Here is a 15958-nt window from a genome sequence, read left to right as displayed (position 1 = left end):
ATTGCAGAGATCACAGTCTTGTAAGGCAGGAGTCTCCCTTTGTTTGCAAATGTCCTTGAGATTTACAACAAAGAAGTTACCTTATCAATAGCCCAATTTCCAAAGACACATAACTCAGTTCCTCAAGCCCATCTGCAAGCCCTGCAGCTAGTACACCCTAACATCTGCAAGCTAGCAATGGGAACTCCAGCCAATTAGGACGTAGAAAATTACTTTGACCGCCTTCACAACCATCCCCCCCCGGGGTGACTCGGGTTAAATCCTTGGGGAAGCTATGGGGACTGAAGTCAACAAAGTATGTTAAGAACACTTATGCCCCGGGTTTCACAGACCCAGAGAGTGGACCTACTGTAGTGGGACATCCCACTTTTATAGTCGCTATTGGGGCTGCGAAACCACTGGTGACACAGCAATATCAGCTAATTCGACAGACCAGATCCCAAACTGACCTGGTACAGGACCAGAGCGAATGGATATAAGATTCTATCCATGATAAAGAAAAAGGGGGGAATGAAAGACTCCGCATATAGACACCCCCCCCAGCCATTGATTAACTAACTGCTTCTTGGCTTTTCTGTAATCGCTCGCCCTTCCCCTGTTAGACCCCTCCCCCAGTTAATTGTTTAACCACTCCCTTGCCTTTCTGTAACCACTTGGCTTTTAGGGGGTGATACTGGTCTCCTGTTTCAACAGGATACTTTATGTGCATAGTCATGTAGGCAAGGGGGGTCGCCTAGGTACGTGGGCCTAGTCACGTAGGCAGGATGCTTCTCTGCTGAGTAATAAGGTCCAACTCCCCCTCCTCACTCCCCCTCCCCACCTTTCTCTTCGCGTGCCGGGGTCCTTCAAAGCCAATCTACAAACACCGAGTATGCCTTACATTTAAACCAGCCAATAAGAACCTTGTAACTATGTTTCTGCTTCTGTACGTATGCTTTCGCTTCCCCAAACCCCATAAAAAGGCCCTGAACAAAGGGCTGGCGCGCGAGTCTTCCTAAGACTTGATCGCCCGCAGGTACCTGTGTCAACTCAATAAACCTCGTGCTGTTTGCATCTGATCAGTGGACTCGGCTTGGTTTTTGGGTCCGGGGGTCTCCTCCTGAGAAGGGGTCCATTCCGGGGTGCTTGGAGCCCCGGGGGATCTTTCATAACTTAGAATTTTTCCAATTTTAAAAAATTTCTATTACTGTATATAGACAAATACACATTCACATGTCCATGAAAGACATTATACACAGTTAAAAAATACACTCTTTCAGCCCTGCCTTCATTAGATATACCTTCCCTAGAGCTAAGTCATTAATGTGAGCACTGGGGGATCTATCTGTTAAGATGAACCCATCCATCCATCCATGGTACTTAGTACTTATTTCAGTCAATAGGGTTTCCTATCATTCCATGGTAACATACTGCAATAATGACAAATGTCTGACAAATAAATATAGATTTTTAGTTAAGAAGGGGACCAGAATATTAGTATATGTTTATTACACTAGTGTATATTTATTAGAGTATATTATTTTATAGGAAAGTAATAATGGCTGAGAAATGCTCATTCATTCATCTGCTAGTGGTCCAGACATAGGAATTCTAGCTCATCTGGTCATTGATGTTTTTGTAGAGATGAAATTTGAGTTAAGCCTGAAAGCTTTCTTTGGAAGTGAAGAGTTTTATACTAGCTACATGGCCTTTGTCAAATGTCTGATTTGAAAAAATTTCTCTGGCTTATCTTTTTATCTCCTGCCAATATCTTCCACAGAACAAAATTTCCTAATTTTTTTTCTTGTTGAACTGTAATTAACAGACAATGTTATATTCGTTCCAGGCATATAACACAGTGATCCACAATTCTGTACATTACACAGAGCTCACCATGATAAGTATAATCCCCGTCTGTCACCATACCATGTTATTAGAGTACTATTGACGGTATTTCCTATGCTGTACTTTTCAACTCCACGACTTAATTATTTTATAACTGGAAAATTATATCTCTTAATCCCCTTTATCTATTTCACCCATTCCCCCCATCTACCTCCTCTCTGACAACCACCAGTTTGTTCTCTGAATTTAAGAGTCTAGTTTTGTTTGTTTGTTTTGTTTTCTAAATTTCACATATAAATGAAATCATATGGTATTTGTCTTTTTTTCTGAATTATCTCACTTAGCATAATACCTTCTAGGTCCATCCATGTTGCCACAAATGGCAAGATCTCATTCTTTTGTATGGCTGAACAATAATCTGTTATATATACACACACACACTTTATCCATTATATATATTTTATGGGTAGACATTTGGGTTGCTTCCACATGATGGTTAGTGTATAAAATGCTGCATAGACATAAAAATGGATATACCTTTTAGTATCTTTTCACTTTCTTTGGGTAAATATCCAGTAGTGGAATTATTGGATTATATGATATTTCTATTTTTAATTTTTTGAGGAACCTCCCTGTTGTTTTCCAGAGTGGCTGCACCACTTTACATTCCTACCAACAGTGCACAGGGATCCCCTTTCTCCACATCTTTGCCAACACTTGTTATTTCTTTTTTTTTTTTTTTTTTTTTTTAAGATGCTAAACCATTTTTGGGACGCCTGGGTGGCTCAGTTGGTTGGACGACTGCCTTCGGCTCAGGGCGTGATCCTGGAGTCCCGGGATCGAGTCCCGCATCGGGCTCCCAGCTCCATGGGGAGTCTGCTTCGCTCTCTGACCTTCTCCTCGCTCGTGCTCTCTCTCACTGTCTCTCTCTCTCAAATAAATAAATAAAATCTTTAAAAAAAAAAAAAAAGATGCTAAACCATTTTTTTCCCAATTTATTTATTTTCAGAAAAACAGTATTCATTATTTTTTCACCACACCCAGTGCTCCATGCAAGCTGTGCCCTCTATAATACCCACCACCTGGTACCCCAACCTCCCAACCCCCCGCCACTTCAAACCCCTCAGATTGTTTTTCAGAGTCCATAGTCTCTCATGGTTCATCTCCCCTTCCAATTTACCCAAAAGCACATACCATCCCCAATGTCCATAACCCTACCCCCCTTCTCCCAACCCCCCTCCCCCCAGCAACCCACAGTTTGTTTTGTGAGATTAAGAGTCACTTATGGTTTGTCTCCCTCCCTAACACTTGTTATTTCTTATTTTTTTGCTCCTAGTTATTCTGAAAGGTGTGAGGTGGTATCTTCATTGAGGTTTTGATTTGCATTTGCCTGACGCTGAGCGACGCTGAGTATCTTTTCATGTGTCTGATGGGTATCTGGATATCTTCTCTGGAGAAATGTCTATTCATGTCTTCTTCATTTTCTTTTTTTTTTTTTTCCCCAAAGCTGTCATTTTTATTATTTGCATATCCACTTAGGATATTTGTATTTGGTATTCCCTTTGGAATTCTATTCCCTAGATTTTTTTTCCCTTTTTTTGGGGGGGTATTTTTTAAATTAATTTTTAAATTTTAATGCCAGTATAGTTAATATACAGTGTTATATTAGTTTCAGGTGTACAATATAGTGACTCAACAATTCCATACATTGCTTAATACTCATCATGATCAGTGTACTCTTTAATCCCCTTCACTTACTTCACCCATTCCCTTTAACTCCCACCTCTGGTAACCATCATTTTGTTCTCTAGAGTTAAGAATCTGTTCTTTGGTTTCTGAATATTTTGTTAGTGTTCAATCATATGAGATTTTTGTATTTTGTGTATTGACCCCTTATTGGATATGTGATTTGCAATTATCCACTTCCATTCACCGGGTTGCTTTTTTGTTTTACTGATGGCTTCCTTTGCTATGCAAAGCTTTTTATTTTTGGTGTAGTAGTCCCAATAATTTATTTTTACTTTTGTTTCCCTTGCCTGAGGATACGTATTCATAAATATTTCGGTAAGGGTGATGTCCAAGAGATTAATGCCTGTGTTTTCTTTTAGGAGTTTTAAGGTCTCCCATTTAGGTCTTTAATCCATTTTGGGTTTATTTTTGTCTGTAGTGTAAGAAAGTGATCCTTTTGCCTGTAAGTGTCCAGTTTTCCCAACACCATTTTTTTGAAGAGACTAGCTTTCTCCCATTGTATATTGTTGGTGAGAATGAGGAGAATTGGAACTGATAGGAATGTGAAATTGCGAAATGTGCAACCACTGTGGGGAAAGTTTGGCAGTTTCTTATAAAGTTAAATATATACTTACCATTGGGCCTAGAGATCTCAGCACCTAGGTGTTTGCTAAAGTAAAATGCAAATATATGGCCACACAATAAAACCTATGTGTGAATGTTTAGAGTAACTTTATTCATAATCACCAAAAATTGGAATAAAATTGTCCCTCAACTGGCAAATGGATAAATAATGAAATGCCTCCGTGCAATAAAATGGAAGAAACTGGTAATACACACAGTAACATTAGATCAATCTCAAATACACTATGTGAAGTGAAGGAAGTCAGAATCAAAAGGCTATATACGATGTGATTATATTTATGATATTTTTTAAAAGACAAAACTGCGGAACTGAAGAACAGATCAGTATTGTGTGGGAGGAGGGCTGACTACCAAGGGGTGACATGAAGAGATTCTGTGTGTGTTCATGGGCATGTGTGTGCATGTGTCGGCCTGCAGTTCGGAACTGTTCCACATCTTAATAATGGTGTTGGTTACGTGCCTGTGCTTAGTCAAAACTCATAGAACTGTACACCAAAAAGAGTGAATTTTACTGTATGTAAATTAAAGAGAAATTAAACTACGTGTAAAGGCATAAAGTATTCCATTGCTGACGGGGAAGAGGGAGAGGTAACAGTGAGGGGAAGAAAAGCTTAGATAGTTAAATTGCTTGTAGATTTATAAAGGGCCCTGAAGCCAAGTTCAGAAACTAGATTTACCTCTAAGACAAGGCATCTGAATGTGAGAACAACAAAAAGAAAATGATAGTTAGTTGGTTGAATCTGTTGACAGTGTGCACCATAGAACCCTAAGGAAGCAGGCAAAGAAACCAGTTAAGAACTTGAGAAGGGCTCTCGTAACGTTAAAAATCTTATATATGAATAGGAATTTATAAATGGAAAATCCATTCATTTACTCCATCTCAATGAATCCTCAAAAGAACCAGTGAGGCCAGACTTATTATTTGTGATTAATAGACCCAGAAAGGAGGGCTGAGGAAAGTTACAAAGGGAGATGTGCTGAAATTCATAATTCTGTAACTGTGAAGCTAAGACCTGAATCTTGGCCTTTTGATGCTTCCCGTTCTCTTTATTCCCTCACACCATTTTATTCATTTCCTTCCTTGCATTTATCACAATCTGTAGATTGTCTGTGAATTTGTTTTCAAGGGTACTGTCTGTCTCTCTCTCTGGACTCCAATGGAGGAGTCCTGACCCTGTGTTTCCCTGTCATATCCTCAGAACCCCCATAGTGTTTGGCACATAACAGGTGCTCAAAAAATTCCTTGAGTGAATAAGTGATTATGTCTGATATTATCCTTTTTTTTTTTTTAAGATTTTATTTATTTATTTGACAGAGACTACAAGCAGGCAGAGAGAGAGGAGGAAGCAGGCTCCCTGCTGAGCAGAGAGCCCAATGCGGGGCTTGATCCCAGGACCTTGGGATCATGGCCCAAGCCAAAGGCAGAGGCTTTTAACCCACTGAGCCACCCAGGCATCCTGGTATTATCCTTTTAAATATGTATGCCATCTGTAGTGATGGGGGCAGATATCTGCTCATTGACCTGTTCTTTAACCCAGTAGTTCTCAAATCTGGCTGGACAGCAGACTCACCTACAGATCTTTTTAAATTATTTATTTATTGTTTTTAAAATTTTTCATCAAAGCAAGACAGGTGAAGTGATATCCTAAGATTTATAACATGAAGGATCCCCAGCCCTGCTGTTACTTTTCAGTTCCCCTCACCAGCTCCCTTGCTGGACTCTTCTCTCAGCACTGGTGTTTATCCTTCCTACTATGAAGCCGACTTATAGCAGCCTTTCTTCTGTTCTCAGTGTTAGGAATTATCTGTTGATTCCTACTACAGAAGAAATAGATTTGGCTCTCTCAATTCCTTTCACTCAAGAGTTTCCCTCATCTTATTCTTTTTTTTTTCTTTTTTAAAGATTTTATTCATTTATTTGACAGAGAGAGAGAGAGCACATGCAGGGGGAGCAGGCAGAGGGAGAGGGAGAAGCAGGCTTCCCACAGAGCAAGGAGCCCAATGTGGGGTTCGATCCCAGGACCTTGGGATCATGACCTGAACCAAAGGCAGACACCCCGGGTGCCCCGCCCTCACCCTATTCTTTTTATTTTATTTTTAAAATTAGCATAGAATGTATTATTTGTTTCAGGGGTACAGGTCTGTGAATCATCCGTCTTAACAAGTTCACAACACTCACCATAGCACATACCCTCCCCACTGTCCATCACCCAGTCATCCTCTCCCTTCCAAACCCCTCCCCTCCAGCCACCCTCAGTTTGTTTCCTGAGATTAAGAGTCTCTTATGGTTTGTCTCCCTCTCTGGTTTCGTCTTGTTTCATTTTCCCCTCCCTTTCCCTATGATCCCGTCTTGTTGTTTCTCAAATTCCTCATATCAGCACCCTCACCCTATTCTTAAAATATTGTAGTACCTATAATATTATAATTTGGGGCTAAATCAACATTCAGTTCTTAGATTAGGAAGATTATGCAGTTATTTTTTTTTTAAGATTTTTATTTATTTATTTGACAGACAGAGATCATAAGTAGGCAGAGAGGTAGGCAGAGAAAGAGGGGAAAGCAGGCTCCCCGCTGAGCAGAGAACCCGATGTGGGACTCGATTCCAGAACCCTGAGATCATGACCTGAGCCGAGGCAGCGGCTTAACGCACTGAGCCACCCAGGCGCCCCTGTGCAGTTATTTTTTAGGCTGAGTCACATGCATACTATGATTACATTTTTAAAATGCAGAGTTTAATATAATTTTTTGGATAGTAATTGCATCATTTTCCATTTGCTTCATTTCTTAAATGCGTGCTCTTAAGTCATCTCCAAATTGTGCTATAATGCTCTCTTTATATATCTATAAAAACAGCTCTCTTGTAGTGAAATATGTTGAGAATTCATTGACCCCATGTTTTTTCCCTTGGAGATAATCAGTTCTGGAGACTTACCTTCTCCTGCCTTAGTCTATACTTGTTGCTTTTTAGGCCTGTCGTGCAGTTGCAGTCCTAGAAATTACTTTCACCATCATCTTGGGTATTTCTTTTCCTTTCTCTGGTGTTGATCCATGCCTTCATCTTTTTTAAAATTCCCACTTTTGGTGGAAAACATCTTTGAGTACCTCCCTGAGAAAAGGTTCCATAGGAATAAAGCTTTTTGTAATCTTGCGCGTCTGAGGACACTTTCATTTTATCTTAAACTAAATAATATTTTTTAAAATCTTATTTGAATCTTACTTTTTTATACAGCATACATTTCAAATGAATTGTTTGCTGGGAAATAATTAATAGTAACCTGTAAATTTTCATAAGATATTTATAATTGCCAGAGTTACTATTCTTGGCTAATGATTTTCATATATAACTTTTTAAACTGTTTTTAAGGTTGCTTTATTTTATCTTAGACTTTATTGGTTGGATTTGTAAGGAATTCTAGGTTGTAAATACTCTCCCTTTGGAGTTTAAAGATGTTTGTCTGTTTTCTTCTGGTTTACAGCATCATTATCGAAAAGCCCAATTCTCTTCTCTGTTATCATGCCTAATCCTCTGTATGCAGTCTTTTACTCTATCTGAAGTATTTAAGGGATTCTCTTTATCACTGCTGTTCTGACATTGCCAGATTAAATGCCTTTCTGTGAATCTTTTTTATTCATTTTGCAAGGCAATCACTAGATGGATTTCAATCTGGAAAAACACTTCTTTCATTTCTGGGAAAATGTATTTCTTTGATAATTCCACCCCTCCTCCAACCAACCTCTTCTTTTGGAACTCCAGGCTGGATGTTCTATCTCCTTGATTGGGTTCTAGGTACTTTGCCATAAATATCTTTGGGGTAGGTATCTTTGCTGCAAGCATTTTTGCCATAAATTTTTCACTGCATAACTAATTGGCCCTAAAGCAATTTTGTCATAAAGGATAAAACAATGAAAAATTAAAGAGGGACATTTAAAAGCTCATAGCAAAACACGAACAAATTAATAAAAGTATTAATTTTTTCACTCACTAAGAGAGGCATCAGTCTTCCAAATACTAAAATGCAGTATATATATATGTATGTATACTAAATGCAGTATATATGTATTTTTTGTATATATGTATATATATGTATATATGTATATATATGTATATGTATTTTTTTTTGAAGATTTTATTTCTTTATTTGACAGACAGATAGCACAAGTAGGCAGAGCGGTAGGCAGAGGGAGAAGGAGGCTCTCCAATGAGCAGGGAGCCTAACATAGGGCTTGATGCCAGGACTCTGGGGTGGTGACTTGAGCCGAAGGCAGATGCTTAACTGACTGAGCCACCCAGGTGCCCCCAAAATGCAATATTTTTAACTGAACTTTGGTTAGCACTCTGGACTCTGTATTGCATTGTGAAAGCCCTCTACACTGTTGTTTGCTCTTGGCATATCCTCACATGCTCTTTGATAGATGTTCTAAAGTTCAATGGGAAATGTGGAAGACATGCTAATGTTGTAACGCATTTCTAACTGAGCTTTGTTATTGTTGCAACTGATGTGTTACCATTTTCTAGGACAGTATGTAATCTGGCTTTACACTATTTCACACTTTCAGTAAATTTTATCACGGTATTTTCTATCAAGGCGATAAATGTAGTTGTTATTATTCACTGTTTTAAGACCACCATGTCTGCTGTATAGACCATTATGAGGCCTACCTAAGATTTATATAATATAAAAATGGGAGCTTTGTCACTGGAGAATTGAAGCAAAACTGTCAGTCAGTTATTTTATCTTTTATGACAAAACTGCCTTACAGCTAATCAGTTATGTGAGAAAATGCTTGCAGCAGTGATGATTACAGCAAAAACGTTTATGGTGAAAATACCAGACACACCTGGATTGATCCTAGATTTTCTTTTCTCTCATGTTTGTTTGTTTTTTTTTTCTCTCATGTTTTTCAACTGCTTGTCTTTTTGTTTTTCTTTGGAGACTTTGCAACTTCATTTTACTTACTTCTTTTCAACTTTAAAATTTATTTTTTAATTTCCAAAAGATTATTTTTTTTTCCTTTGAAAATTTCTTTTAAAAAAGAGCACCCTGTTTTCAATCATGAATCTTTTCTTTGTTTAAGGATATCACTAATAGTTCTCAGATTTTTGTTGTTGTTGTTGTGGGTTTTTTTGTTTGTTTTCTGCTGTGGTTACATTCAATTCCACCCCACCCCCAACCTCTGCAGATTTTGTTTGTTTCTTTTATTGTCTGGTTTTCATGACGGTGGGTTTCCTCAAAGAGTGTGGTGATCCCCAGATGTTTATTCATATTGGGTAAATTGGAAGGGGAGGTGAACCATGAGAGACTATGGACTCTGAAAAACAATCTGAGGGGTTTGAAGTGGCAGGGGGGTGGGAGGTTGGGGTATCAGGTGGTGGGTATTATAGAGGGCACGGCTTGCATGGAGCACTGGGTGTGGTGAAAAAATAATGAATACTGTTTTTCTGAAAATAAATAAATTGGAAAAAAAAAAAAAAAAGAATGAAAGAAGTTGCCTGCCTGGCTGGAACTTGTAGATTGGCAGACCTCATTTTTTTTTTTTAATTAAAAAAATTTTTTTTTATTTTTTAAGATTTTATTTATTTATTTGACAGATAGACATCACAAGTAAGCAGAGAGGCAGAGAGAGAGAGAGAGGAGGAAGCAGGCTCCCTGCTGAGCAGAGAGTCCAATGCGGGGCTTGATCCCAGGACCCTGGGACCATGACTTGAGCCAAAGGCAGAGGCTTTAACCCACTGAGCCACCCAGACGCCCCAGCAGACCTCATTTTAATGTGATTAGGCAGGTGATCGCTCTATTGGAAATCACCTTCCAGTATCCATAAAAGTATTTTTCATTAGGCAAGTCGATTTCCTTTCAAAGGAATCCTCTGATATCCTCTCTGCTGGATACAAATCTGGAAAATGCCATTATAGGAGCTAAGTGGGACAGGAATTCTCACAGTTCAGTATGCAGACCTTCAGTTTCTCCCTTCACTCCAGTGAGCAGTAGGACACCTCACCTCTATACTCAGCTAGCTATCTCCATGTCTTCAGGGCCAGAGCTTCTCCAGTTCACCCTAGCCAGGGAATATATCATCTTGTCTCTGGATTAGGTTAGGGCAATATGTTACCTAGCTGTTTGGTTGGGAAGTGATGTGAAGGTTTACCAACTCCTAATATAGATTATCAACCAGTTCTGTTGTTTTCAAGGCTTTCTTCTCATGAATGGCTTCAGAGATCCCTGGGCCTTGGATTCCTAGTGATCTGGATCTGTCTTTATGGGGTGCCAGGGAGTTTGGGGAAGGAGCAGAGATAAGTGCCTATATTTAATCCACCATGTTGACCAGATTCATTGTTCTCATTCCAAACAGATTTTCTGAACTCTTCCCAGACTTTTCAAGTTGGAACCTTTGGAGGGTAAATCGAGGAGTAGGTATTTTTATTTTTATTTTTTTTAAAGATTTTATTTATTTATTTGTCAGAGAGAGAGGAGCGAGAGTGAGCACAGGCAGACAGAGTGGCAGGTAGAGGCAGAGGGAGAAGCAGGCTCCCTGCCAAGCAAGGAGCCCGATGTGGGACTCGATCCCAGGACGCTGGGATCATGACCTGAGCCGAAGGCAGCTGCTTAACCAACTGAGCCACCCAGGCGTCCTGAGGAGTAGGTATTTTTGAAAAGGTTCTCAGGTGCTTCTGATTAAACTAGTGTACTTATTCACATTTGGAGTCATTATTCCAGCGTTCCCCTACTGCTACACATTTGACAGTTATCTTTGAAGTCCCAGTGAACTAGAAAGAAAGGAATGAGGAAAAGGAGAGGTAAATTCGGAGAAAAGGATGACGTAAAAAAGGACAGGCCTTGAGTGATCCAGGGCATTTTGGGGAGGATATGTCTTGATTGGGGATACTGACAGTCATATATCTCAATGGTGAGCCAGGCAGGGAAGCAGGGGAAACTAGATCAGAGTGCTAGAGGACAGCCAGCCTTTTGCTAGGAGGATGGTTGTGCTGGGAGATGGTGTTTTAATGGCTTTGTTATTTGAAGACAGAATAGAGATTTTCCTCCTCCAACTCTATCTCACACTTCTTTTCTGCCCTCCTTCCCTCCTTCATTTTCCTTACACACATCTGTAAAATAAAGGAAGCCATGTAGCAATTTGGAAAGCCAAGGGGAAAAACAAGGCCAAAAGAAAATCTCACATAAATGTGAACACTAGTGACAGTATTTATTCAAGAGAACATGTTTCAAAATCTAGGAAATTTATATATGTACTGAAAACAGACACTGCAACATGTATAGAATAAAGACAGTTATGATTTCCATAATGCGTGCCTCATCACGATCTCCATTTTATGAGGTTTGTGCTGGTAGATAAGTATGAATTGTGGATTAGGGTAGGCAGAGTCATAAAGCAAAGGCGATGGCAGAAAGGAGGAAAGAGAAGAACTATAGGTTAAGGAAAAGAGTGAGGGGTAGGTATGGTGACTGTTGTACTGAGATGGCACACAGCCAAGATTTCTCTTGAAGTGAATTATGAGAAACTATTAAACAGGAAAATGGGAGAGGTAAAGATAAGTGGTAGAGAAATAGGGTAAAGAAATAACATTTATTTATTTATTTATTTATTTAAAAAGATTTTATTTATTTATTTGTCAGGGATAGAGGGAGAGAGAGCGAGTGAGCACAGGCAGACAGAGAGGCAGGCAGAGGCAGAGGGAGAACCAGGCTCCCTGCCAAGCAAGGAGCCCGATGTGGGACTCGATCCCAGGACGCTGGGATCACGACCTGAGCCGAAGGCAGCCGCTTAACCAACTGAGCCACCCAGGCGTCCCAGGAAATCACTTTTAAAATAATTTTTTTACAAAGATTTATTTGTTTGTTTATTTATTTATTTAAGTGGGGAAGGGAAGGGCAAAGGAAGAGGGAGAGAGAGAATCTCAAGTAGAACCCTCCTGACCGTGGAGCCTTACATAGGGCTCCATCCCATGACCCTGAGATTATGAACTGAGCTGAAAAAGAGCTAAAAAAAAATAAAAGTCAGTCACTTGACTGAGCCACCCAGGTGCTCCTAAAATCATTTTTAATTAATTGTTGAAGGTTTGACATCCACATTATTGTATTCATTTGTCCAGGTAAGTAATATTATTAGAATAGACAAAAATTGGTATTTGGTAAAATGGAATATATACGAAGGACTTTTTTTTTTTTTATCTATAACTAGACAGTACTGTGGCATTTTAAAAAGTCATGGTAGAACTTGGTATAGATCTAAATTTTAATGATAGAAGAGTCTCTTAAATTCTATGCTAGGAGTGCCTCGGTGGCTCAGTCGTTAAGCGTCTGCCTTCAGATCAGGTCATGATCCTGGGGTCCTGGGATTGAGCCCTGTTGGGCTCCCTGCTCAGTAGGGAGCCTGCTTCTCTCTCTCCTACTCCCTCTGCTTGTATTCCCTTTCTCGCTGTGTCTCTATCAAATAAATAAATAAAATCTTAAAAAAAGAAATCCAATGCTAACAATTTCAACTAAGATACATGTCCCTCTAGGCTATGTGGGGGTGTCTAATATTTTATAAAGCCTATGGATCATGTAGACAGGAAATTATTTTCCTTTATTCTTTCATACTTTCCCTACATTTACAAGATGTAAGAAAAGTTGCACAGTATTTTTGAAATCAGATGAAATCAAGTGTTTATTAAATTTGTTGCAATGCAAAGTGATAATTAAAACAGATGGAAAATTTAAAGTGGATTTGCTGTAATTGCTTTTTTCAAAAATGCAGTATAGGTTTTTGCCACATTCATTTACTTCAAGTACATTCACTCAAACTTAAATTTCTTAGTACAATGTTTGGCATATGGCACACAGGTTTTACGTTTCTTGAGTGAATAGGTAAGAAACCAGAAAATTGCTGAGGAACTGGAAAGATTCTGTTTTCAGAGATTTGTGTTCCCTATCACACACATAAAAACATATACACACACACAATGTATATCAAGATGTTCTAGTTCACCATTAGACTTTTATTTGAAACCAATTTCTCCAAATATGTAATAATTAATTTACCAAACACATCCTTCCAGATTTAGATTCTCTTTGTATAAAGGTATAGAAATCCTCAGGTTCTTGGAAAAGACATGCCTTGGTGGAGCAATCCCCGAAGCTGTATTTTGGCTTTACATAGTGATTTAATACACAGACATTCATGGATTTCATTTATATTGACATGATATATATCACAACATTTAATATTCACAGAAAACTAATTTGTTTTACATATGCTTAGTTTATGCAGTTAGCAATCACTACAAAATACATATCAAACATTAACCTTGTTATTTCTGATTCTATTAAAATGTATTTGTAGTTCAGCAATTAGGTATCATCTAATCTGAGATCATTTTTAGAACAAATTAAAAACTAAAATATAACAACTTTCTTTACCTTCCTAGTCTCAGTATTTTGGGCATAGGTATATGAGGAAATAAAATTAAAAATAAAATCTTCTCACAACCCAGAAATCCTTTTCACAAAGGTAATGAAGGAATAAAACACAGCGTTAAACCAGCAGGTGATTAGGAAAGAGATTGTATAATTTTTTTTTTTTTTAAGATTTTATTTATTTATTTGACAGACAGAGATCACAAGTAGGTAGAGAGGCAGGCAGAGAGAGAGGGTGAAGCAGGCTTCCTGCAGAGCAGAGAGCCCGATGCGGGGCTCGATCCCAGGACCCTGGGATCATGACCTGAGTTGAAGGCAGAGGCTTTAACCCACTGAGCCACCCAGGCGCCCCAGGAAAGAGATTGTAAAGACGAAAAAAATTTCACCTCTTTGTATCGCCAAACAGATTAACAACCCATTACATAAGTTTTCAAGATAAACAATAGCCACTTCTCAAATAAGAGGCCTTGACAATACCATTTGCACACATAATTCTTCTTAATTTTATTGTGTAATTGGGGTGACCATACTGTGTTAACTGATTACCTTTATCCAGAGGAGAAACAACCTTCTCTTATCTTCATGAAAGAAGGTAGTTTTGCGGGCGCCTGGGTGGCTCAGTGGGTTAAGCCGCTGCCTTTGGCTCAGGTCATCATCTCAGGGTCCTGGGATCGAGTCCCGCGTCGGGCTCTCTGCTGGGCAGGGAGCCTGCTTCCTCCTCCTCTCTCTCTCTCTGCCTGCCTCTCTTGTGATCTCTGTCTGTCAAATAAATAAATAAAATCTTAAAAAAAAAATAAAAATAAAGAAGGTAGTTTTGCAAGTTGGAGTGATTTTCCCACTGAAGTTAGACTCTTAGTTTCCCACGGAAAGTGGGGGCTATCCCCCTTTGCTTTTAATGGCAGTATAATTGACATATTATATTGGTTTCAGGTTTACAGCATAATGATTTGGTATTTTTATATATTGCCAAATTATTATTAACTCTATTGTTAAGTAGAGTTCACATTTGGAACCATAACATAGTTACATGAATTTTTTGTTTTTGTTTTTAACTTGTGATGAGGACTTTTAAGATTTTCTACATCAGCAACTTTCAAATATTTAGAATAGTATTATTAACTATATAGTATTTTTAACTATATATATACACCATGATGTACATAGTTACATACCCATGGCGTATTTATTTTATAACTGGAAGTTTGTGCCTTTTGATTCCCCTCATCCATTTCAATCCTACTCCCAATCATCAATCTGCTCTTTGTATCTGAGTTATTTATTTATTTATTTTAAAGATTCCATATAAGGTAAGTGCCTTGGGTATTTGTCTTTCTCTGTCTGACTTTTTTCACTCAGCACAGTGTCATCAAGGTCCATCATCAAGGTTGCAAGTGACAAGCTTTTGTTCTTTTCTTCTGGCTGAATCATATCTCATTAGGTGTATGTGCATCTGTCTATCTATATAGATATTTATATCTGTATATCATATTTTCTTTATACATTTCTGGGAACTGGTATGTCTGTTGATGTTCACATTTCAGAGTGGTATCTTGATTATCTCCCAAGTTTTTTTTTTTTTTAAGATTTTTAAAAATTTATTTGACAGAGATCAAATTTTATTTGACAGAGATCACAAAGGCAGAGAGGTAGGCAGATAGAGAGCAAAGAGGAAGCAGGCTCCCTGCTGAGCAGAGAGCCCGATGTAGGGCTCGATCCCACAACCCTGGGATCATGACCTGAGCCGAAGGCAGAGGCTTTAACCCACTGAGCCACCCAGGCACCTCTACCAAGTCTTTAAAGACATTTCTGGAGTGTAAAGCTGACAAAACATTAGCTGAGGGAGACCTAACTAGTTTTTAAAAGGACGTTTATACATATACGATTCAAAGAAACAAGAATGTATTTAACAATTACAGGTTTTCTAAAGCAAATGTTGAGAAAGGAAATCTCTTCTCACATTTTTAAGAAGAATCAACTCTTATTATTATTATTATTTGTTTTTACAGCATGTTTTGCTTTCTCTTGACTTTGAAACAGTGGACAAGAAAGTCCAATTTAAGATTTATGTGTAGAGCTGTTCACTATGGTTAAACAACTAACACTGTCGGAAAAAAAGTATTCATCATTCTTCTTTGGCTTCCACATAATCCAAAATTTTAGAGGGGGAGGGTGGAGATGGAGGTTGACGTTAATTTGCCCCAGGCAAAGAATGTGGTTCAACCAATGTACAGGATACAATGCCTTAAAAAAGTCGGCTGCAGGAACACACCCTCCATTAGTGACTAATAACACCTATCATACTGTTGCAGATCACCTAGTTATCTTTGTTTAGCTCACATTACTCATTT

At 38.5% G+C, this 15958-nt stretch overlaps 1 protein-coding gene across 1 annotated transcript in view; it reads left to right on the top strand.

Moving 5' to 3' along the window:
- FER (FER tyrosine kinase) overlaps positions 1 to 15958 on the top strand; it is a 536624-nt gene that overhangs the window by 39078 nt on the left and 481588 nt on the right. The window lies entirely within an intron of this gene.

This window comes from Neovison vison, chromosome 1, assembly GCF_020171115.1.
Source record: "Neovison vison isolate M4711 chromosome 1, ASM_NN_V1, whole genome shotgun sequence".
Taxonomy (NCBI): domain Eukaryota; kingdom Metazoa; phylum Chordata; class Mammalia; order Carnivora; family Mustelidae; genus Neogale; species Neogale vison.
Note: the sequence above shows the minus strand (reverse complement) of the source record. Positions and strands in the feature narration are given on the sequence as shown.